Raw genomic sequence first — 23,772 nt, 5'->3', positions numbered from 1 at the left:
TGGGTGCAAAATATGAACAACAGTTGGTGCTGAAATTTGAGCACCAGTCAAGAAGTGTTGCAGTCAAGAAGCTACAAAAGTCCCTCTGGATAATAAAGTCATTCTGAACTCACAAGATTTAGAGGGATGTGCTCTCAGGGTGACCACAAAGAGATGGGAAAACTTGCTTGGTACTTCCTGCTTCCTAAAAACGTCCCAGAGTTAGGGAGTACTGAAAAAAGGGGAGGAGAGTTTCCTCTGCAACCTGAGGAATGGGAACTTGACAAATCATAGAAAAATCACCGATAAAGGGTCGAGAGAAAACTCTGGGTTTTTTTGCTACAAGGAGTTCAAGAACAGAGAGTTTAATAATTATGTAATCTTGGCCAGAGCTCCACGATTAAATCAGCGAACTGCAGGGTATTAAACACAGGGGAAAATACCGCGGGCATAAAGCAAGAGCTCCCAGATGGACTGAACCTCTGCAGCTGTGCTGAGCCTCCTGCTGAGGCTGCTGGACACGCTGGACACGGGGCATGACCCTCAGCTGGCTGCGCAGCGACCACCAGCCCCAGCTGATGCTCTGTGTCAGGCTCTGAGTGGTGACCTGCACAGGGCAGCGTCCTTGTTGCCTGAAAAAACAGCAGATATTTCTTATTTCTCTCTGAAGAGCTGCAGCTTCCAGGCTGAGCTGGTTTTCTCCTGGAGGAGCTGCAGGCAGCAGGCTCAGGGGTGGTGTGTGTCAGTCCCACAGTCAGCTGGAGACCTGGCCGCACAACACACACAGCCTCCACCAGGGCTGGCAGGAACTGCTTCCAGTAATTCCCCCCGAAATGGAGGGAACAGCCCAGGATCTCATGACCTGTGCTGTGAACTTCACTGATATCTTCGCTGAAAGGAGTTTGTTTGTAGAGATTTGCTTTGTATTTACTGATCCAAACAGAGGAAGTTCTCTGTCGTTTTCTTTTCATTGCAACATTTTCTTGGAATACTCTTTTGTATGTTTTTACTTTCTTTTTGTTTGTATGTTCTCTAGGAGGCACGGAAGACGTTTCCAAACAATGTAAAAACCAGGATTTTCCTTTTGAACGTGACATTTTAGTCCTCAAAGGAGTCTCATCTGTGCACTTGGGACTGTGCTCACAAGACAGAACTCCTTGGAAGCAGCCACAGATTCAAGTGGTGTGAGTTTGGGGTGTCCTGTTTGATATAAATATGTTGGCTTGCAAAATGACACATTGACTTCTTTCCTAAAACCTCCCCAAGACAGCTATTTCATCTGAAGAAATCTTAACAAACACCTCACCTGAAAATACTGAATTACCAATAGAATTGTCTCTTGCAGGACAAATATTTCTTATTCCAATATGCCCTATTCCACTGAATTTTCCTCCCATTGGAAACAGCACCAATTTTTCCCAGCAGATAATCCTGACAGCTCAGAGAGTGACCTGGCCATGGCCCACTTTGCTGAGGCACCATCACAAAATCCCCTGCCATTGCCCACCTGCTGTAAATGACACCAAAGGTAGAGCTGAGACAACAGTTTACTACAAAATGTGACTGCAGGCCCATTTCTCTTCATTAATCTCATGTTAAACATAACCTATTACAGGGTTCCCATTTAAGGAACAGATGGTAAATACAAGTTAATGCAGATACAGATTAAAAAATATTGGCAACAGCTAATGCATTTACACAAAGCACAAAGCCAGTAAGTGCGAAATGTTCTTTAAAACTATGCTTAAATCATGGAAAATTAAATCCTTTGATAGGTTTGTTTTTAAATTTCTTCAGTTACAAAGTATTTCAGTGAAGTTACAGGGTAAAGGGCACCCAAGACCTCTGCCTATAAAACTTCAAGATCCAGTCCATTAAGTATTTTGAGGATTTCATTGCATTTTATATTGTTCCTGAGCTACAGTATCAGACAAATACATTGCTTGAGCAGGGGAGCCAAGAGCTGGAACACAAGAATGGAAGCTGAGGTGCCTGGGCTTTTCCAGAGGGAGGAAGTGCTGGTTCAAGAATAGCACAGCAATTGTTTGCCTAGGAAAAACCCCAAAGAATTCAGCTTCCACACGGTAAAAGTGCAAACTGTGCTGTGTGAAGCAAGGTATTCCCCACACTGCAGCTGCACATCTGACACAGCCTGCATCAAAATCCTTTCTCCTTCACCCTGCTGATCCCTGCTGAATGGCCATTTCCATGGCACTTCCCAAGGAAGATCAATCAAAGCTCTTTTCCTTCCTGCTTGCTGCTTTCCCATGCAGGTGGATGGGGCTGGTGAGGATCCAGTTCCTGGGCAGAGTTTAGGATCACTCTGTGAGAGAATTTCTAGGAAAGGGCAAAACAAAAATGGCCAAACCCTGTTCTTGTGTTGGCTGGGATAGAGGTACATTTCTTCATCCCACTTTGTTGTTTGGCTTGGTAAGAAAGTCCTGTTAAAATTTTGATTTTTTTTTAATGTCAAAACAATATCTAAGGGAATTCCCACATTTAATTAAAAAACAAGACAGATTCAGCTGATTTTGCAGGACCCTGCTTCTGTGATTGCCTCTGGGTGTAGCCAAGTGAGGGAGATAGAGGGATGCAGGATGTGCGTCCACAAAATCATCTGCTACATAACTGGGTCTTCCCAAGTTCTTCTGGAGAACCAAGACCTCAAACTCCTTGAAAATATCACAAATGGAAGTCAAAGAGCTGCAGTGACTCAAACAGAAAGTTTCTATTTTCTCTTTTTTTCCCCTTTAATCTGCTCTCCTCATTTTCTCTTTGCTGTCTCATCTCCCTGTCTTTCTTTGTGTGTGTTTTGAGGTATGCAGATTTATACAACTATTTATACTCAATCAAACAAAACCTCCTGCTTTGAAAACAATAATTATTCAAACATCTCGGGAAGAAAAGACAATGAGGGGATGTTGTTCACTGAAGCAAAATAAAGCAAGACAAAGAAAGTTTAGATTTATTACAAAACAGAAACCCAGTGCTTGCAAAACAATTTGCTTTAAGTGCAGTAATAATTCCTTGAGGCAGATTATACGAGGCTCTTGCACATGAGTTACATTTCAATAGCGAGATCCAGCTCAATCTAGCAAAGAGATACAGCTCCAAAATTTAGGGCAAGGAGGCTTTGGCTAGAAAATGTGCTTTTCAGAATCACTGTAGGATCTAGAAGGATTGCTCTGCAACTTTTCAAGCATTCAAGGTCATGGAGTTTTTGGTTATTTATTTTTTCATTTTAAGGATGAGATGCTGTAATCTCAGAGTAATGGCATTATATAGATATTATTCCATTAGAGGAATGGAATCATGTAGATATTATTTTCCATAATACCAACAAACTTGCTGGTTTGTTGATTCGGGGAATTAATTCACCCCAAGGAAAAATTACTTGGAGTTGAGCTAGGCTGGCTTGCTGGCCCATATTGTCCATCAGGCATTTAAGGATGGAGGTACTGGAGGTGTTGGGAAGGGAGGGAGGGTGGGACAGTGGTGCCACCTCTGTGGAGGACAACCCACTCTGGTGCCCAATTCCTGCTCACACTGACTCACTGTGCAGCTCCTGTGAGCTAAGAATCCAACTCAAATAATTTTCCTGTCCCCCACCCTGTTCCTCCTCCAGTTTGAGAAAGCCTGGCTTGAAATTACTTAGAATCCATTTTACTTAGGTGAGTTTTCTTCTACATATATAACATTGCACTGTTACAAATAATAAATTCTTTCCCTTCCTTAGCAGCCTCCAGCACATATAATTTTGGCAAGCAGCTTGAATAAACGTCTCTTCCCATCAGGGCTGCATAAACATATTGGGTGCTGCCTGATCCAAGACACCTTTACTCTTTCCTAGGCATGAGTGCAGTCTGCTGCAGGATGCTTTGGAAAAATTGGAGTTTCCAGCATGACTGAAAGTGCTCCCTCCAGATATTTAATGTGCAAATGATTTTTCTTTCACAATCTCCCTTGCTCACTCTCTCCCATGTTCCACTTGGAAAGCAAACCCATCAGCATTTATTTTATGTGAGCTCCACTTCAGGATGAGGTAGGACTACCATTCTTCTTGTTTGTTTTCTTCAGCCTCATCTCAGTTTTTTGTGCTCTTGGAAGGCTCTTTGTCTCGTTTTCCCACTTGGCATTGACTCAGTAATTGATTTTTTTTCTAGTTGTCTCCAAGGCTACAGCACTAAAAAGCCCCAGAGGATTTGGGAACTTGACTGGAAAGACACCAGAGATGTGGAGGCCCTGCTTCTCCTTGTCAGTCAGCAGAAATCAGTTTTTCTGGGACTTCCAAAGGAAAAAATACAGGGCTGCAAGCACCAGCTGCCCATGAGGTATCTGATCTGTCATCCCTTTGCAAAGCTCAGCACGTGCATCCATCTCCTGGAGATCCTGCCAGAACTCCTTCAGGACCATTGTGAAGGTCTAAAGACAGCCCATGGTAGAGCTCTGGTTCCAAGCCATGGGTCCTGCTGTGCTCCTGGGCTGGGGGAACAGGGAGATTTGGACATTGGCAAACTCTGCTCACAACCATCAGCAGGAATGTGCAGTGCTGCTCTGGAAAACACAGTCTCAAATGGAAGAGCTGTAATTATTTAAATTGTACTAGAATTAACCAAATAATTATGCCAGATCTATCCAGTCTAGACTCCTTGTGCCCTAGGTGGAGTTTAAAATATTATGGTAACTTAGATGGTGATTTTTTAACAGGCTTTAAAGCTGTTTTAAAATTTTCAACTTTTCAGGATGAAAACCAAGCTTTTTGAGAATTCTTGTCTGAGAAAAAGCAGTATTTAGATCAGAGTGGAGATTTTATTAGTGGTAAAAGGTACCAGAATAACCAATACCACTCCTGGCTTGGTCATGAGGACAAGGGACAAGAAAGTAAATCAGACCCTAAAGAAATTATCAATCTAAGTAGCCTCATGGCTGAGTATCAAAATAGTCGCCAGACAATTTAAACCCATATTATTTACCAGAATAAATCTAACAATTGGGCAACTTTCACCCCTATTTCCTAAGGTCAACCATTTCACCATCTCAGTTAATCCCAGAGGTTCCTCTCTTCCCTGTGCTTTACCCCAATGTCTGATTTTGTGGAAAGGAGGTGGGATCCACACACCTCCAACACTTCACCTGCTGAAAGATCAGATGGCATAAGCTAAATGAGACCACTTTAAATGTCTTATCAATGTAATGCCTTTGGCATGTGAAGAGATCACAGCTAGGATTTGGGGCAGAATTACTTAAGAATTGAGCTGACAGCTTATTTACATTATTATTAATGGTAGCATTAACAGGACAGTCACACCCCAAGGGAGCTTTGCACTGTACACACATGTCAAAGGCAAATTCCCTGCCCAAACAACAAACAACTGCAAAGAATTCACCTCCTTGTCTCTTCATTTTTGACAACAGTGAAAATTTCAAATGGAGACACTGAAGATTGAATTCCAGTCTCCAGTGCCACCTGCAATATCAAGAAGTACTTTTGAATATAATGCAACCTTCATGAAACACAAGGAAGTTTTTTAGATTTATAGTCACCTGAAAAACTACTGGTGACACACTGACACAAATAATTCACTTTAATCCCTGTGCCAACCTTCCCAACTTTATCCATCAATATTTTTCTTTCATTGTTTGAACTTATTTTGCAGTGATAATTAATATGTGTTTCATGTAGTTTGAGCCATGAAAGTTTCTGGTTATTTGGAAACTCTTCCCATTGTCCTAACTTTAATTAAACCGTTCCACTTTGCACCTTGCAGTGGATTTTATTAAAATAAAATCCCATATTGGAGAGAAACCAAAAAGGGGAAAATTGATGAGGTTTAGGTATTCCAAGAACAGAAGGCTTTAAATTCTAGATCACTCAGAAGGATCATATCACCTTGGTCAGATCCACTCCAGGATTTAGACTCCCAAATGAAATTTTGGCATAATTTAGGGGCCTGTTTCCAAGAATAGGACGCTCCATCTTTCACATGGTTCTCCAGGTGTGGAGAATTATTTGGAATTTATCAACTGGCCCATTATTCTGGTCCTGAGGTTTAGTGAAAATGCAGAGTAGAGCTCTGCCATGCTTGGGAGTGCTGCTCCATGATCAGCTCCAAGGGCAGGCCTAAGGATCCTGTTCTAGAGGAAAATAGTGTCATGCTGACCTGGATGCTACTGCTGGGTACTGTGGACTTTTCCAGTCATATTTCAGCTATGGCTCTGACCAAGTTCTTTGGATCAAAATATTCTAGTGTTCACTAATTTTGGATATATATCAGGTTCCTGAATATTTTCCCTAAGGATAGATCAGTTCAAATTATAAAAGTAAATATTCATCTGAAGGTGGCAAGAACTGTGGAACCCTACTTCATAGCCCCAATTACAGATTAATGTTTATATTATTGTTTATATGTCATAGAATTATGTTTATGTTATTATTTGTAAGAGAAAAACAGGGATTACATCATGTGTTAGAAAAAACCAAGGATATAAATATATAAATCCCTTCCAGAAGGGAAGTGAACATAGAGCCAGTGACCACATTTCTCCAAGAAACTTCTTTTTACTTTGAGCTGCACTTTTTGAAATATGACTTCTACAGAAGGTGTTTGTTCCATGGTGTTGGTTTATTTATTTACTTTTCATCCACAACTGAATGGGTTTTATGCACTCAGACTTTCCTGGGCAGGGAGTGGCAGCCCAAAGCAGGAGCAGCCACACTGGGAGCAGCAGGGGGAATGAGGGGCTCTGGGCAGAGGCTGCACTCTGGGGTGTGCCCTCCATCCCTGGAGCGCCAGGTTTTGGGTTTTTTTCAGTTTTTGGGGTTTTTTTGAGGTTTTTTTTTTTGGCTTTTTGAGTCAGAGGCACGTGCACAGCAGTCCTGTGGCAGGTCCACAAGTCAGTGCAGAGACAAATCCCCGTGCCCAGTCAGCTCCCTGAATTAAAAACTGAGACTGGCAGTACATCAAGAACCAGAATTTGTTCCAGGTTTAAGCAAATGCAGCATGGCAGGTGTACAATGGAATTTAGGTCAGGCAGGGGAGAGAGATCAACAGCACAGAGCCATGGGCTCTAAATTTGACTAATCCAAGACTGGCCAGGGGTTTGGTCCTGGCAGAGGAAGTGGCAAACAGAGGATAATTACATGTTTGGGGAAAACATCCCCTTGGGCACTTGTAGGCAGCCCAGATTACCAGAAAGGATTGTGACAAAAAACAGAATAACCAGGTTGGCTGGTAGCAACCAGAACATCTATTGCAATAATCATAATCCAGGCTCTGCAAAGAGATTTTTGGGGGAAGACTGAAGGACAAGGCAAGAACAAGTATGTAGGGAAGTGCAGCTTTGCTGTAGTTTTGGAAAACCAAGATTTTAAAACCTTTAATTTAAAGACTCCTGTATAAGAATAAGAATAATCTGACATGTTAGATTTAGCAGAGAACTCAGAGATAAACTTCCTAATTTTCATGACAGATGTAAAATATTTAAAAATGTTGCTTGGAAAATTGCTCTATATTTCAGGCAGGTGTTCGATGAAGCCTTTGCAGAAATCTAAAGCACATAAATCCAAGGAAATACCCCTGAGGTTAAGAAGGAGGATGTAATGTAAATTATTCATAGTTGGAAATTAGTAATTAGTCATTTGGTGACAGAGGAGACAGGAAGCCCAAACCAAGTTCATTAAGGGGTTGTGGGCTCTTTTTCAGCCAGGCTGCAAAGTGACAAGCAGAGGAAAAGCCACAACACAGCCAGGTGAGAGCACACCCTGAGTGCTGTGTCCAGCTCTGCCCCTCAGCTTGGGCAGGACCTTGGGACACTGAGCACATCCAGAGGGGCTGGAACACAAACCCTGAGAGGAGCCCCTGAGGGAGCTGGGGGGGCTCAGCCTGGAGAAAAGGAGACTCAGGGCTGCCCCCATCACTGCACAGCTCCTGAAAGGTGCCTGTGCTCAGCTGGGGCTGGGCTCTGTCTGCAGCAGCACTGACACAGCCAGAGCACACAGCCTCAAGGGAAATACAGGTTGGATATCAGGGAAAAGATTTCACAGAAAGGGTGATAAAGTTGTGGAATGGCTGCACAGGGAGGTGGTGCAGTCCCCATCCCTGGGTGTGTTTAACAAAGCCTGGATGTGGCACTGGGGGCCAGGGTTGGGTTGAGGGGTTGGGGCTGGGCTGGACTTGATGATCTTGAAGGCCTCTCCCAACCTGGTCATTCTGTGAATTCATTCTGTGAAGAAGAGGTTGTGCTGCAGGAGCAGATTGTGAGTCAGAGAGTACGGGGGCTGTTAATAAAGTTCTGCCCTCCAGATGGATGCGGAATGAGCAGATGAAGGCCCTGCCCACAGAGGAGCTGCCAAACCCCTGCTCAGGGACACCTCAGTGCCCCTCAGCCAGGAGAGGTCACCTCACCCCTTGGGTTGCACATTTGGGGTTGTGAATGCACCCAAATATGGCACTGGGGTTAAATATTGCACTGTTATTTATTCTGAGCACTATGGGGCAGGGGCCAGAGTGACCGAAGGGCTTTTAGCATTCACTGCTTATGGGGCCCTCGTGTTCCCTGGGAATGTAGAATCCTGCTCCTGGAAAAGAAGTGGAATGAAAGGATTCAAATAAATATGGGAAATGGAAGTGTATAAAGATAAAATAAATGTGTTTTATTATAATAAATGTAATAAACAGAACTGTAGGGAAAAAACTCAGTTATTTTAAAAATTAATCAATTTTTGATGTTCTTACTTGGAGGAGTTTTGTTATTTAACTAACACCTATTGGATTTTGGGAGCTGCTTTGGTAAGGATTTTCTGTTTTGAAGTAAGAATACTGGAAAAATGCCATGAAACTTGGACCCTTTATAAAACAAATGATTATATTTTGTAAGGTCACCCTTCCCATGGCAGTGGTGTTGAAACAAGAAGATTTTTAAGATCCCTTCCAACCCAAACCATTTTATGATTCTATGATTATAATTCAAATAAGGAATTTGTAACCTGTGGGGCCAAATTTTGGAAAAAAAAAAAAAAAAAAAAAACCTTTGAAAGCATGGGTTTTAAAAATCTGCAGAATTTAAATTTGGAAACACAAAACATACACTTTCATTTAAAAATATTTTTAAGAACAAGCAAATTTATTTAAGCTGGTAATTTATTGCAATAAGTTGGTTTCATAGTCTCAAACTGTTCAACAGATTTAAGGCAGTGATTTCCTAGAGGATGGAGAACTCCATTTGAATTTTCCCACCAAAAAAATGAATGAGGGTTGGCAATCTGTAATAATTTTAACAGGCCTATGTATTTGTTACCTGCAATTTGTTATACAGAAGAAAAGAAAATGTATACAAGGTTGAGAGCAGCCCCAGTACAGCAACAAACTGTGTAAAACAGGGCACATATATAGGTCAAGGGAGAGTTTCCATGGAGTGGGAAAAGCAGGGGAAGAAGATTTAGGAGGCAGAAATAATTACTGAGGGAATTTTTGGCATGTGGACACTGTTAGGACAGAATCAAGCAGGCATCTGAGGCAGAGTTGGCCAGTTTTTGCTGTGTGAGCAGCACAGCAGTGAGGATCATTTTTACAGGGCTGAGGGAGGAAATGAGAAGATTACACATAAATCAACAGAATTGGAAAAATGTAATAATACAGAATTCTGACAAATGCTGGTTTAAAATACATTCACTTATATAAAAGCTCTTACCAAAGCTGCACATAAACCCATAAGCTACCAGGAGTTCCAATAAGAGACTCTGGGGTTTTACTCATAAAAATGTGCTGACATGGTCGGGTCAATTTTTTTTTTTCCATGAAGTTTAACAGTAGGATCAGAATGTACATCCATGCATGGCTTGAGAGGAAAAATGTCCAATTTGAGGAGTCTGGTACCAGCAGTGAATGAGATTAAGAAAATGAGATTTTAACACAGGGAAAAGCTCCTGTTTTTCTCCCATAAAAAAAAAGAGTAATCACACTGTCAGCAGCAAAAATGATGCTGTTCTAGTGGATGCTGGAAACATCACATTGCACTTACTGTGGCAAAGCAAAGCTGACAAAGATTTACACATTTCCTTCCTCCTGACTTTATTTTCTTTATTGTGTTTACTTTTTAAATAGAAAATGTTGCTTGCAGAGAGCAAAAAACCAATGGAATGAGAGCAAAAGAATTAATTGTGATCAGATACCTCAATTTGTCTGGTTTTTATTTTATTTTAATGTAAAAGGACTTGATCACAAAATGGAAATTTGATTTTAGTTCCATCTTTAAACCAGGGAGTAGAATGATGATATTCAAAGTGCTCAATAAGACTATAAAAATACCATTTAGATGTGTAAATAATGGTCCTGTGAAGTGTAAATGAGCACTTGGGCAGTCAGATGCCCCATTTCTCTCCAGGATGGCATGTGGTCAAGGACAGAGAACCATTATCTCCTCCAACAACTCCCACTGTAATGAATTTATTTGTTCCTTCATGCACTGCTGTTGGTGATGCTTTTTAAAAGCTTTTATAGAACTACAGAAAAAAAACATTCTCTGGAAATGACTCCTGATGAGGAGTCATTTTTTGGGACAGACCTTGCCCCCTCCACCCCAAATACATCACACAAATACAGGCAAACCTTAGGAGAGAGGCTCAGCAGAATATAGACATCAGTGAGGACTCCTGACTAGGTTCAACAACCAGGAAGCCCTGAAAACATTTGCATTGTAAAAAACAATTTTCCAGAACTATCCTCAATCCTGTAAACACTGCAGGCACTAAAATGTGCCATTCCTCTGGTGGCTGAGGCATTCATGTTTAATTTAAATTTAAAATTTAAAATCCAAAACGGACAGTCTAATCAAAGGCAAGGCATGGTGTGAAATTCAGGTTTGCTCCTGCTCCCACCTTCAGAGGTGCACAGCTCAGGTGAGGTGGCTCTGCACCCCTGGGGTGCCACAGGCTGAGCAGAAAAGCTGATTTTAACCTCTGAGCTCTCCCAGAAAGCCAGAAAATAAGGGATTACATTGCAGAAGATACTGTCACCACAAACACAAGAGCAGATAAGAGAAGATCAAAGTTAATTCTTCACTAAGGAGGGGAGCTAATAAATTAAAACTCTAGATAACACCAAGAAAATGTTGGCTCTATTAAAATCTAATACGTAGGCCAACTGCTCAACAATGCCAAAATTAAATGCAAATATTTAAAGACAATATTACCTGGAAATTACAGGGACAGAGATTAACCAGTAACTAAAGAGAGACAATTTTTACCATCAGAGGTGGGAAAGCTTTCATTTTATTGATCAGAGCTATAAAATGTGGATGTTGGGCACACGTGCCTGCCATCTGCAGAGCCTGGCTGCCCCATTCCCACATTATGGATGATAAGAAAGAAACACAGTGGCAGCAGTGGCTCGTGGTGTGCTCCACCATGCAGGTGGTGTTTACTCACAGAGGCTTCTTTGGAGTGAGCACTTGAGGCCAAAAATCATCCAGGGGGTTGTTTGAGCAGAGCAACAAACAGCATTAAAATAAACATGAGCTCACTGTAGCCCTTCCTGCCTCAGCTGTTGTGTTTATGGCAGGTTCCCAAAAGGAGCAGGTCCCCTTTGTAGTCCTGCAATGCACCTGCCACCTTTTGCAGGGCAAACCCACACCTCTGTTTTCACTCCGGTAATTTGTGAACTCCCTGTGCTCACAGCCTGGCAAGCCCAAGAAAGCACCCAGGTTTGCCCCCGAGTATTATTTTCATGAATTACATAATGGAGATGCAGCCTACAGGGAGATGTAGGTGGAAAAACACACCTTGTGTGAGCAAAAATTGTGTCTATTTAAAGGACAAAATGAAGTGGCAGACCAGCACACACTGAACAACTCATAGATGCTACCACCAGAATGTTAAAAAATAAGTTTCATGTCCAGCCTTGGCTTTGAGCCACAGTTACACACCAAAATGTGCTTTTCACTGTGATCTAAAGGAGACTATCACCAAAATTATGAATTAGGACACACAGAGTTTGGTGAGATCAGCTCTGCAGTGTTACAACTGCATTTAAATACATGGACAATCTGTGGAGTGGGAACAAATCACAGCAGCCCAGCCTGAGTGAGAGGTGTTTGACTCTCAATGTGTGATTTAATGCTGGTTTTGAAGATTAATTTGAAGTGGGATGAAAGGCTGGTCTCACATCCATTAATAACAATCAGAATCGTGTCATTCTAATACCAAATTATTTTGTGAGAGTGTTTTCTTCGGTTTGGTTCTGTGCTGGGCTACAAGGAAAAACCATGTGTTACCAGTTCCAGTGAAGGCAGAAGGCATTCTTGGCTCTTGCATCTTCTGAAATGCATCCACCTTCCCAATTAACTATTTAATTTTATTGTGGGTTTGAAAGCCTTGAACTCAGCCCTGTGCTGCTTCACTCCACGAGTTGTGTTTACGAAGCTCTCTGACCAAAGATGCCTTGTAGAAAAGATTTATTTGGGGAAACTAATTCTTGTTTGTGAGTCTGGAAGAAAAGTGAAAACCTAAAATGTCAAACTTTCATCATTACTTTTGAACTGAGTGCAAATACTTGACTCGGCAGAATATAGGCATCAGTAAGGAAATAGCTTATCTGCTCAAAATACTCTTAAAAATACAATGGCAAGAACATGCTGGGTATTTTAAGATACTTATAAAAAATAAGTGCATGGGAAAGATGTACTGTAAATGATAAGGCAGATGTTTATACAATCTTTTTACAGAGTCCAGAGCAGAATTCTGTGTCACTGATGGCTCCTTTTGGTAAACACATCCAATTGCTCAGTATCAGGGAGCCTTTACTAATTTTCTCTTTGCAGGCAGCAGAGATAAGAAAAGTGCACTGCCAGCTTTTTTAGTGCTGCTAGAGCCTTGAAGCTGCTTTTTCACACAGATGGTACAGAGGTGGAACAGAGTCTCATATTTCTGTCTAATAATAGCCATCATTCGTAGGGAACTCTACTCCCAAGCACTTTTCTACTTCTCATATACACATATTTACATATAGATACACATAAAAATAGATTAAAAAAAAGAATTTATGTGTGTAAAAAGAGCCCACTAAAGGCAGAGTGCTCAGAATCTCCTTTAGCAGACTTCCTGGGGGCTGCCTGTGTGCCTCGGGACGGAGCGTGCCGTGCTCTGCCTCGGGGATTTATCTCAACTTGCATGGCAATCCACTGTGAAATTATGATTTTTCAGTGCTGAGTGGCTGTTGCTGGCAGGAGATGAGGTTTGTGAATGCTAATGATATATGATTGGAGCCCACCATTGGATCTTTGCAGAGGAGGGCTCAGAGCTGTGTGCCAGCAGCGCTCGTCTCCTTCCTCACTCTGCACCACAGGGGCTGGAGAAAGTCCCAGTGCCTGCTCAGGATTAACTCTGGAGACTTTTGGGACAGAATTTGCCCTCTCCACCCCAAATACATCAAACAAACACAGGCAAACCTTAGGAGAGGGGCTCAGTATTGATTTTTTGAGGTTTGGATTGAAGGCACCTGAGACTGTAGTTTTTGTTTGGACTCAGGTGTTTATTATTTCTTATCAGTAAAACAGTCTTACAACTATGAGTTTGGTAGCTTTTCGTTAGTAAGGTACAAAATGGCTCACTATCTCTTGTTACAAATCTTTTAAGACTAAAAACTCTAATTAAGAAGTGATACTTAGATTGTTTTCCTTTTCAACTTAATAATTGTTCTCTCGAAATCTGCAATGGGGACTTTTCTGTCTAATTACAAAACATCACCTAAACCTATGAAGAAGAAGGAAGATGAAAGTAAAGAAGAACAATTTGTCTCTGCCTTAAAACTTCTATTTTGCTTCATATTTATTTCTATATTTTAAAACCTTAAACTTTAATTTTTCTATTTTGTGATATTACACACTTCTCCACAACTCCACACCCATAATCCCAGTGCTATTGATCAATTTTGGAATTCTTCTCCACTACCTCAGGTCAAATGCAGTGTTCTCTTGTGGGTCTGTGCCTTGAAGCACAGAAAGTTTAAAATTCTCAGCACCCGGGGTTCCAACAGCTCAGCATTAAATAAAGTTGAGTAAAGGGGATCTAATCATTCTTCTTCCACTCCAGCCACAAAACCTGACACAATATCCAGAGACCCCAGACCATTAAGGTCCAGCCTGAAAAGGGATGGTTGCTGGATCCAAGACACCAAATCTTTCTAGTTTTCCTCCCTTATCTGCAGGCAAAGTGATGCCAACAGATTACAAAATACACCAGGAGAACTGGTGAGAAAATTGGCATTATTATAGGAAGACCTTTACCTTAGATGCCAAGGACAACAAATAAGATCTAATAACTGGATTTTTTCTTCTTGAAAACAACAGGGCTCAGTGATTTTCTTTCAAGTTTTTGGTATGTCATTGGAGTTTTGGGAAATTTAATATCTACATGACAGCAGAATGTGAAGGGCACATTTCTCTGTCCATCAGGGTTAGGAGGCAGCTATCTCTGAGTTAAGTGACATAAAATTTATGACCACAGTGCTCATAATTTTTAAAAACATCTCTGGTTCTGACTCAAAGTATTCCGGATCACTCTGTGAAAACTCCAGGTTTCCTTGTCTGATGATGATTTTAATTGCAGATAACTGGCATTAGGTTGTTTACATGCCCTGTTTCTCTGAGGATGGGAGATTGATGATATCTGTTAGATGATTTATTTCCCAGCTGTTTAAAGTGTGCGGGGTTTGAAAGTTAATTTGAAAAGAAGTGGAATGGAAGTAACAAGAAACTCAGTTTAAAATGCTGTTCAGTGGTTAAATCCACAGTGAACCAATAGAAACCATAGTTTTATAAGGTTCCTTTTCACCATTTGCACCCAAACCTTATAACACAAATCTTATCCTTTTATTGGTAAATGACACTTTTTGAAGCACAGTCATTTAACTTTGAATTGCCATGCTTATTTGTGAAGTTAAGAGTACTAAGGGAAGTTTAAGCCCCATATAATTGAAAACATCAAATTATATACCCATGAAAATGGGATTTAGGATGGAAATAGCAGCTGATGCTTAACTGAAACAGATATGTTGGAGTAACAGTTATGTACCTGATTTTTAATTCTTCAGATGACTCATTTATACAGCAGTTACCAGTCCTGTAATTTAGAAAAAAGGTAAAGGTCAAACATCTTATTTGCAAATCCGTGTTCCTTGGTTATTGTGTATATATCTCAATTCAGATTTACATGTAAGTAATAAACCTGGAAATATTTTAAGCTGATTAAATGAAAGTGGATTTCATATTACAACATGCTAAAACACACCTACAAAATAAATAACAAGCCCCTGAAGGAAATTTAAATAGAAAGTGATTAATACCTTAAACTGATGAATAATACAGTTTTATTAGAGGCGTGCTAATGAATCAGACACCTCTGCTTGCAGTCAGTCCATGTGGGTGGGCCCTGCAGCTGGAACAGCCCGAGCTGGGGTCTCTGGGTGGGTGGAAAGGTCCCAACACACCCACATGTGCTGCGGAGCTGGGGCTGACCCCTCAGCACTCTGCAGGCCTTCTCATCCTACTTGGAAAACGCCACAGAAGGACAAACACCACTGACCTCAGTGTTTGTGAAGAGTTCCTGCCAAGTTCCAGGCAAATTATAAAGAATAAACATGATTTTACTCAGATTCTGAGTTGCTTCATTAGCAGAACCAAGCAGTAATGACAAGTCACAACTACTTTCTTAATTTGAACACATTTTTATCTACCAACTGTTTGGTTTGTTCCTTCTTTTAATTGCACATCTCCGTAAGGGGAACGTTGGGAAAGATGAAAGGGTCAAAACAAGGATCTTGGAGGATAAACTGTTGTCTTTAAAAGCAATCCCTACTGGAAGAAAATATGATGATTGAGAGGCCAGCGGTGCTAGGGTAAGCACAAGATAAGTCACAAGCTATTTGAAGTCATATTTCCTTTGATCTGCCAGGCCTTTCCATGCATAAGGAAATTCAGTGGGGTGCTAAAGGCTCTGCTAATCTTCCTAATGATATGCTGAGGATGCTTAAAGCTGAGGTTAAAGAGGCCTTTCAGTGCAGCTTGATTTGTGAACTTTTGAAATACAGGACCCGCCTTCCTCCCAAAGATGTTTGCAAAGCAGCTGCTCACATTAGAAAAATGTGTGGGCAACTGAGTGGATGAGCTCAGGGCAGAAATGTTAAAAGGAGAATCTTTAGATGAGCTTTGCCTTCAGCAGTGCTGCCCTGGACAGTGATATTGTGGGGTTCCCACAGGGCTTTAGGAACAAAGTGTATTAGGATCAAGGGTGGTTTAAAATCCTTGAGGAGAGAAGGCAATCAGAGGGCTGGGTTGGTCAAAATCTTTGGTAATTATTATCTGTCAGGCTGGTGGGCACAGCACAAATGTGGAGGACCTTGGGAAGACTCAAGGTCCCCATTTAAACATCTGATTTTTAGCTCAATCTTTAACACTAGCATGGTGTTCAAAGTCAGGCATGAGAGCAGAATCAGCCTTAGACTAAAGAGCCTGAAAGTAAACTGGGGAGCCCTAATTTGTCAAAAAAGTTCAAGAATCATTCACAGAGGGGGGAAGAAAAAGAAAGTGATAGGGATAAATGTGCAATGCATGTTGGCACCACTGAGCTCAGAGTGGTTTGATTTTGCCCGGTTCACTCTCCTTGTGTGCCCTGAACACAGCAAACAGAGCACGTCTGTACCCTCCAATCCATCTGAGGCTCAGAAAGTCAGACCTCTCCCAGTCTCATAGTGTGACTGGTTAGCTTCGAGTGTGCCCAAACTCCACACTGAGTCTGGCAGTCACGGTGACTTTCTTCCCAAAAAGAGGAGATCATCACTTGCATGGCAGCACAGCCAGGTGTCCCCAGCAGCCCAAAGGATAACTCAAGGGTCTGTAAAGTGTCACAGACCCTCACACGTGCAAGGTGAGGCTGTTGTCACACGGGTACAGATGAAACCTGGCTGGACAGTGCCTGGATGTGCAATTCTGAGACACAAACCTTTGTTATCATTTTTTCTATTCTATTCTTAGCCAGCCTTTTGATGAAGCTTTTTCTCCTATTCTTTTAGTATAGTTTTAATGTAATATATATCACAAAATAATAAATCAAGCCTTCTGAAACATGGAGTCAACATTCTCATCTCTTCTCTCATCCAAGAACCCCTGTGAACGCTGTCACACAGGTTTTCCTAATCAGTCAATTTAAAAACCTGGTAAGGAGCTCATGGCAATAAATAGAAAAGCACCTTCCCCTGTTGGCAGCGCCAGTCTGGGCTGTTTGGGACAGCTAAACTCCCTCTGAGGGACATTAACATCCCCAAACACAGGCTAAAGCTTCATTTTCAGATACTCTCAGTTGTCCAAGGGTTGTTTGGCTGTCCCATGCAAAGTGAAATACCTTTAACATGAGAAATCTCCCAGCACACATTTCAGTGGGTTTACAGCACCTCTGTGAGAGGTAAGGGCTGGCTCACCTCAACCAAAGGAAAAAGAATTACTCCTCACACTGCAGGTAAGAACTTTATTGGTGGTCTAAGGGCAATGATTTAAATACAAGTTTGGAAGCACGGCTCTGAAATTTAGTTGTCCTGGGTTTGCTATTGTCTTTATTTATTTGGTCTTGTGTTATTTGGGGACTTGAGTCACTGCATTCCTGAGGAAAGTGCCAGCGTTTTCACTTGGAATGGCAGAGTGACATTCAACTGCTTTCAATTGTCCTGTTTTTACATCTGATTGCACATGAAAGGAAGCCTTTTGAGTGCTGTAAAAATGGATAAGTTTAGAGCAAGTCTACCTGGAACTGACAGGCAGGGAATCCTATGAAATAGGCTTAGGGCTGAGATAGGAACCAGTCCTAATGCTGTTAAGGCTCAGTTTCTGTGCAGAAGCAGGGATGGAGGTGCTTAGAAAACTTCACTGGCAGGGACCAAATACCTAGAAAAATTAGACCACTGGAAACATTTATTTGATTTTGAGGGGCCAGACTTTAGATGTGGAAATCAGTACTCACCTATGTGAGATTTGAAAAATTCAGATTCATGGTTTATTCCACCAACATTTTGAGTATGGAATATTCCAAATATACTTGGACATTTTAGCAAAAATAGAAAATAATATTAATGCTTCTTATTCATTGGTTAGAAGAGTTTTTCTAATGAATAAACCTCTGTCTATAATCAGTAAAAAGACATCTCTAAAAATCATAGCATGAGCTGGTGAAGGGCAAATATCTTTCCCTTTTTAGCCACCATGACTGGTGGCCTTACTTTTTCCAGCTGGATGAAACAGAGGAGAGCAAGTCCAGTTAGAACCTCAAAACCATTTAAAAATTCACAAACCCCAGTTTTTACCCAGGGCACACACTCCTGGCCTCACACTGAGGAGGTTTCCAAGGGCCAGCTCCATGTAAACACTCACAGAGGCTGAGCAGGGCAGCCAAGTCAAGAGGTGAGATCATGGAAACCACCAACCATTCATGGCCTCACCTCAGAGACCTCTCAGCTGCCTGGGGCTGCCACTTAAAAAGCTGCCATAGGCTTTAAAGCTTCCCCTGGTTTGGAGGCTCCCTGCAAACCCGGAATTGCCTCGGCCCTGACCCTGCCAAGCAGCCTGGCACGTCACCCACCCCTCTGAGTCCCCAGAGGTCCCCAATCCCCACCTTCCCCCAGGAAGGGAACGTTCCCAGATGATGTCTAGGACACTGTTATTCATTATAAGAAACCATGGGGGCTGCCACTGATTTTCAAAAAATCAGAGAGGAAAAAAAAGTCAGATATTTTAAAAAGTAGAGGTTTTCTGTCCATGCTAGATGGGACTAAGACCAAATCTCCTCATTTTAAGTGATGACCAACACCCTGCAAATCCTCTGAGCTCTGGGTTGCTGCTCTCCTCACAACAGTCTGATGATCAATGCCATGGCTTTTGCATGAGCGTGTGGAGCTCTTCTTTCTCAGAGACAGGAGTTCATCACCACTCAGAAATATTTGGAACTGTTTATTTGTGGGGATGTGCAGGAGTACAGAGATAAGTGTGTGGGCTCGTGTTTGTGTATTTAACTACGTGGAAATAAACTTTCTGGATGGAAGCTGATAATGGTCAAATAAAAGCAAGCACTGAAATGATTGCTAAAATAATCAAAAGCGCTTTTTTTGTCCTGACAAAACACGTCCTAGCTGATGCTGGTAAATGCTGATGTTGAAATCTGTAACTAGTGCATGGAAATATGGAAAATTATACTGGGCCCCTAACTTCTGGATAAGACAAAAAATGTTAATTGGGCCAAATCTTGTTGTTATTTATATGATGAAAAAAAGTAGTTGAATTTAAAGAGGCACAGGTTTCAGCCAGAGAGAAAACAACAAAGAAAGGAGTAGAGCTGGAACACCCAGGTTATGTTCACTATCGTAATGTATCAACCATGGCCTGCGCATGCTGAAATTTGAAGAAATCAGAAAAATTCAGGATTTTGTGCTTAAGATGCTGTGTGGTTGGATGGGAGGATGGGGTGCCAGGACACTGCTGGCATCTGGCTCCAGATGAGGATCTGAATCACCCTGGCCAGTCCTCAGCTTTTTGAGTTTCATGGAAACCAAAATGAGCCAGGCAGAGCCTCATGGAAACCAGCCTTGCTTGGACTCCTTCCCAAGGCAGCTCATGAGCAGAAATGTTTCTCTGGAAAGCACCTAACAGTGCTTTTAGTGTGGAGACACACTTTCAGAAAGCTCCAAAGAACAGAGTTTCTGCAGAAGGAGTCCAGTGGTGCTGTGAGAGGGCAGTCCCCCGAGACTTTTCTATCCCCAGTAATCTTAAACTTCCCAGAGACCAACCCCTTTTTGATAGCAAAGATAAAGGGGCTGTTTTCTGAGCCTCTCAGCATTTCATTGAGGCCTGAACTGCAGAGGATGCCAGAACAGGAAAGAAAATTTCTGTGGGTGAATATTTAATTCTATGGAAGGCAATGGCCAATCCTGGGTCGGGTTCTGTGGGGGAAAGATTTCTCTGTGTGGTTTTAGATATGCAAAGACACATGGCATGAATGAAATTAGAAATCACTTCACTGGGCTCTTGTAACAGCAAGAGCAATCTGATGTAATTTTGAGAAGAACCACATTTGAATGATTCCTATCTTCAAGTAATATCAGTTTTCCACAGTGGCTGTTGCTCTCTGATTATTTGCTGTTACTTAGTTCCTTATGTATCTGTGGTAGTTGCTTTGGCTCTTTTTAAGTGCTGTGCATTTTTATGCTCACAAGCAGTGCAGTCTTGCTGTTCATTTGCACTGGGAAGTTTTGGGGAGGGTGCAAACCTAACCTATGTCATTTTGTGACAATTGTGTTGAGCGTGGACCCCATTTTTGCTTGAGCTTCTTCCATCTGACATTGCCTGCTGACACATTGAGGGGTTTTTCTTGCTGCAGAGCACCCAGTATGTGCCAAACCTGCTTGAATTCTGGGACTTTGGGGCCACATGATAAAAACTCCCATCTCCCCGCTCCATCCATCTGGTTTTTTCCCAAGCTAGAGCTGTTTTCCATCCCTGGGTCAGCAGGTGGAGGCCATGGCTGAACCCAAGAGCTGCTGCACAAAAGGCAGTGATGCCAAAGGCTTCCTTCTTGTAGGAAGGGAGCGCAGATGGGGAGACTCTTCCTGAGACCAAGGGATGCACTTCCCAAGGACAAACAGCAGCCAGAGTTCTGCATTCTGGCTTGATGCCATAAACAAGGGGGCTGCAGTTATAAAGGAAAGTGGCACTTCCCAAGGGAGAAGATAGATGGAAATATAACTGTGGAAAAGCCCTGGAAATGATGGAAGGCTCTAAAGGCAGGTGATGGAAAAGGGGAGGTTGTATGCACATGGCAGGTGAAAGCTGAGTTCCCTTTGGGTTCGTGTTTAGTTACAGATGTGGCAGGAATTTAAAAAAATAAAAAATCACAGAAACCACCCCAGGAGTGTCAGGAGGTGTGGGCAGGACTGTGTCTTGTCACAGACGTCTTTTATGAAAAATCCTTTTCTTAGGATTTTTCCTCCTGAGAAGCTGAGAGGCCTCAGGAACAAAATGTAAACAGTGATTATCTGCTGCTGGGGAATGCAACAGGTAAATCTTTGATTAGCCCATGTTGGTTGTTTCTAGTTAATGGCCAATCACAGCCCAGCTGGCTCAGACAGAGAGCCCAAGCCACAAACCTTTGTTATCATTCTTTCCTATTCTATTCTTAGCCAGCCTTCTGATGAAATCCTGTCCTCTATTCTTTTAGTATAGTTTTAATATAATATATATCGTAAAATAATAAATCAAGCCTTCTGAAACATGGAGTCAGATCCTCGTCTCTTCCCTCATCCTAAGACCCCTGTGAACACCATCACAGTGTCTGTCTCAGGAACAAAGGCAGTGTCTGCACACCTTGGAAGGGCAGCCTTTGATGAGCATGACAGGAGATGTGCAAAGGATCTTTGGTTTGAGACACAGTGCTCTCAAAGTGTGTGAGGCTGAACCAGATCCTCTTTTGATACAAGGGGTCTCCTAAGTGACACCAAGACTCGTTGGTGGCTTCTTAGCCAAGGCAGGAGCTCCTTCCACCCTGGGGCAGGCCAGGGCTCTCCATCCCCAGCCAAACCCCGTGGCTGCAGGATCTGTGAGCCACCAGGCAAAAAATGGGGATAAACCAGCTGAAACATGGCCCGCTGGGGAGCAGGGGGAGATGGAGGGAGATGCACAGCACGCTTGGCTCTCTGTGCCTCTCTCCTTGCCCAAAAGCCCCTTCAGCTGGAAGCAGGGTGGCCAAAGGCAACGATGGAATCGTTCTGGAAGCCCTGCATGGCCTGAATCTTGGGCTGTCCATGACCAGTCCTGGGCAGGTCAGAGCTGCCCTAAAGATCTCTGGTACAAACAGCAGGATGGGGCAGTGGGGGACAGCAAACTTTGCGTTTAGTTGCCTTGGGTGACATTTGGTTGTATTTAAATATTTTAAGGGATGCTGGCTGGGTGCTTCTCCTCACTTTTACACAGCCTCCAGCTTCAGGGTTGCAGTCCTGTAATTTGTATTTCTGCATGTCAGACATGAGCCAAAGTGGGTGTCCCAGCGTTGCATGTCAGAGAGGGACAGGCATAAATACAGAGATGGAAATTTCCCAAATGCATTTGTCTTAAAGTCAGATAAGTGGAGAAAAGCTTGATCCAGTTACTAATTAATAGCAGACTTTAAAAGTAGGAAAAATCATTTTGTTATAATTCATGGTTATAAAATGGGACTATTTTCTGCTGAATTTATGAGGGAAATCTTCAAACTCCTGTTTATTTTTTAGTGCCAGATGAGTCAGTTTTGTTATCCTTAGCAATAATTTGTGATCTAATGAAAAATTTGGTATGATTTATACAAAAGAGTTTATGTCTTCATTGTAAATAAACACTGTTCATTTTGTGCCATTAAGCTGCATCAAGAAATATGTGGTTTAAGATGCAGTTTACAAGCTAGTGAAAATCAGAAGTTATAAATAGCATGACAATCTTTTTGGAAAGGATGTAAGTCTTCATGCTCCCAGGACGTGAGATAACCTCTAATTAATGGGGGCTAGCAAGAATTCTTTCCTGTCAGCAAGTTATTCCATAATTGCCTTCTGTAAGGCTTCCTGTCCTTTCCTCTGAAGCAGCTGCTGTGCTTCTGCAGGAACAGGAAGATAAAATCAATAAATCCCTGACCCACTCCTATACCTCTGTGAATGTCTTTTTTGATGGGAGCTTTCATCCACCCAAGACCCAGGTTCAGTTTGCTTTGTTTGCAGGGCAAAAACTGCTGAATGCTAAGGCAGAAATGACTTGCTTCCTTTAGTGATGTCTTCACTTGTGACAGGAAAAACAAAGCCTAAAGCCTTCAACTCATGTGCTGGCATGTAGGAAGGAAGGTAAAGTGATTTTTGTCAATAACTCCACCTGGAGAAGCAGTTGGTTGCTTTGTTAATATGGACCCACAGTACAAATATCCATCTCATAGAGGGAGAGAAATCTTAGTTCTTGAGAGCTGTCTGGCTAGAAGAAATCTCACCCCAACCATCCTCTGAGCTTTAGAGCTGTGTTTAGGAGGCTTTCCACTTTTCCACTGGCCCTCAACTCTGTTTATAATTTCCTCCTAATATTTCCACTTGTCTTCACCAAAACTACTTTTGGATTAAGCCTTAATTTTGCTATGTAATAAGTAGGCCTCCAAAATGGTTGCAGTCACTGGGTTCTAAGATAAATGCAGGAAGTGGCTCTCTGGAAGTGCCTTTGCCCCTTTTTTTATCATATAAAGCAGCTGAGGGATTGGCAAAGGCTGAGACAGGCTTAGTTTAACATTAAACTAATTGAAAGTTGCTGCAATGAATCACATCTAATGTGTCACTGGAAAGGAGGTTGCTTGATCTTTAGATAATGGTGCAGTCTAAGATAATATATATCCACTTTTTAAAAGGTAGGAAGTAGGCTGGGAAAGGGAATGTCTCTAATGAGTGATAAAGCTGCAGATGCACACACCTGGTTTGGGAAGATGCTCTTCCTGCAGGCCAGGGTCTGAGCAATTAAAAGAAGCCCTAACTGGACATTAATCAGCTTCTTTTTTTGTCCTCTGGGCAATCCAACAACAGGACACTGTCCTGAGGTGAATTTATAATTCCCTCCTTCCCCCATCAGTGTCAAAGTTTGAATTATATTGTCTTTTTTTTTATTTTTTCCTCTTGTTTGGACATGGACCAGGAAAAATGAATCTATCCATGCTCCAGATCCCTGTGACTTCTAGAGGTTGTACTGATCATCAGCTACTAGCTGTGA

At 42.0% G+C, this 23,772-nt stretch overlaps 2 long non-coding RNA genes across 3 annotated transcripts in view; one reads left to right on the top strand and one right to left on the bottom strand.

Annotated features, from left to right (window-relative positions):
• LOC134421630 (uncharacterized) overlaps positions 1-23,772 on the bottom strand; it is a 158,976-nt gene that overhangs the window by 29,562 nt on the left and 105,642 nt on the right. For both annotated transcript variants that reach the window (XR_010028635.1, XR_010028636.1), the window contains one exon: positions 15,047-15,094. This is a non-coding gene — a long non-coding RNA (uncharacterized LOC134421630). The remainder of the gene's footprint in view (positions 1-15,046; positions 15,095-23,772) is intronic.
• LOC134421629 (uncharacterized) lies at positions 3,835-5,739 on the top strand. Its single transcript, XR_010028634.1, has 2 exons — positions 3,835-4,021; positions 4,143-5,739. It is a non-coding gene; the product is annotated as an uncharacterized LOC134421629 (long non-coding RNA).

Source organism: Melospiza melodia, chromosome 9 (genome assembly GCF_035770615.1).
Source record: "Melospiza melodia melodia isolate bMelMel2 chromosome 9, bMelMel2.pri, whole genome shotgun sequence".
NCBI lineage: Eukaryota > Metazoa > Chordata > Aves > Passeriformes > Passerellidae > Melospiza > Melospiza melodia.
Note: the sequence above shows the minus strand (reverse complement) of the source record. Positions and strands in the feature narration are given on the sequence as shown.